Here is a 1,514-nt window from a genome sequence, read left to right on the forward strand (position 1 = left end):
AAAAAAGTTTATAATTATAAATTCCTTAATTATTTACTTTATTATAGGGTATAGCATTTTGTTCCAAAATATTAGGAGATTTCATAGTCACTTTATGCTGAGAAAAGCAGGGCAGTTTGCCGGTTTAGTTGGAAAAAAGCGATTAGCCAATCATTCAAATTCGTGTCCATATTCTGGAGGTATTGAATACCTTGAATAAAATAAAATATATAATATATAATTACAAAAAATAATAATAAAATGTAAGTGTAATCTTACAATGCTTTTCGATTTCCAACATGTATACAGTTAATACTATACAAGTCCATGTCTTCCGTGTTTATTTATATAAGGTTTATTTCATGATACGGAATTAAAATATACTGAAAAACATTATAAAAAAAGAAATTAACGTTTAAATTGTTCAAATCTACATTAGTTTTGCCTTTTGACAAATAATAATATTATATACGTTTAATAAATGTGTCCATACAAATCTTCACTGAATCTTTACGGCAATGACACAGTGAAGCTTTTATCCCATACTCCACCCAACGTGGAGATGATGCAAAATGTATAGTTTCAGCCATGTTAAATCCGTAGTTAAAGTCACTATGATATCCAAAGGGGAATGTTATAATGAATTCCCCTTTCTCCTGTGTGATCTATAACAAATAATAATATTGATCATAAAAATTCCAATTACCTACTGATAAAAAAGTTTAAAATTATTTACTATAATATATGGTATAGCATTTTTTTACAAAATATTTGGAGATATCATAGTCACTTTATGTCTGAGAAATGCAAGGCAGTTTGCCGCTTTAGTTGGAAAAAAGCGATTAGCCAATCATTCAAATTCGTGTCCATATTCTGGAGGTATTGAATACCTCTAATACGTAAGTGTCATTTTCAACAATTACATCAATTTATCATTTTAGATTCTGAACGAAGTGATGAATGTATTGATTTTACAATGATGTGTGTTTTTTTTTTTTTTTTTTTTTTTGTGTCTGACGACAACTTTTGGAGCAGTAAAAATGCGATTTTCAAAAGTTGTACCTTTTCTGAAAGGAAAGTGAATCTAGTTGGTACTTTGGGGGGTCAAAAGTGAAAATTTCCCAATACTTTTCAAAAGCGGCAGGAAAAACCTTAAAAAAATAACGGAAAAACGCGAATTTTTACGCAAAACCAATTTTTGACAAAAACGAAAACTTAATTTTACTGTAACTCAAAAAATAATTATTGTAAGCACTTGAAATTTGCAACAGATGTTTATATTAGCGTTGTCTATACAGGGTTAAATTTTTAAAGTGTTTCGACTTTTTTTGAGCTATTTATAGACAAATGAAATTTTCAATTTTTCTAAGTATTTTTTCTTAAAATAACGATAAAAAATTTTTGGTTGGATAGAAAACTTTGAAAATTTAATACAAAGGTTTCTTATAAGTTGGTCTCACAGTGATAAAAAAAAATCCAAAATCGTTAGTCACAATTTTTTTTTATAAGTGCGTAAAGTTTAAATTTATACGAAA

At 27.5% G+C, this 1,514-nt stretch overlaps 1 long non-coding RNA gene across 1 annotated transcript; it reads right to left on the reverse strand.

The window, feature by feature from the left end:
• Window positions 1-97: 97 nt before the first annotated feature.
• On the reverse strand, window positions 98-638 carry LOC107885707. Its single transcript, XR_001680480.1, has 3 exons — window positions 452-638; window positions 259-362; window positions 98-190 (listed from the first exon to the last, which is right to left on the reverse strand). It is a non-coding gene; the product is annotated as an uncharacterized LOC107885707 (long non-coding RNA).
• Window positions 639-1,514: the final 876 nt, after the last annotated feature.

This window comes from Acyrthosiphon pisum, unplaced genomic scaffold (assembly GCF_005508785.2).
Source record: "Acyrthosiphon pisum isolate AL4f unplaced genomic scaffold, pea_aphid_22Mar2018_4r6ur Scaffold_8337;HRSCAF=8923, whole genome shotgun sequence".
Classification (NCBI taxonomy): domain Eukaryota; kingdom Metazoa; phylum Arthropoda; class Insecta; order Hemiptera; family Aphididae; genus Acyrthosiphon; species Acyrthosiphon pisum.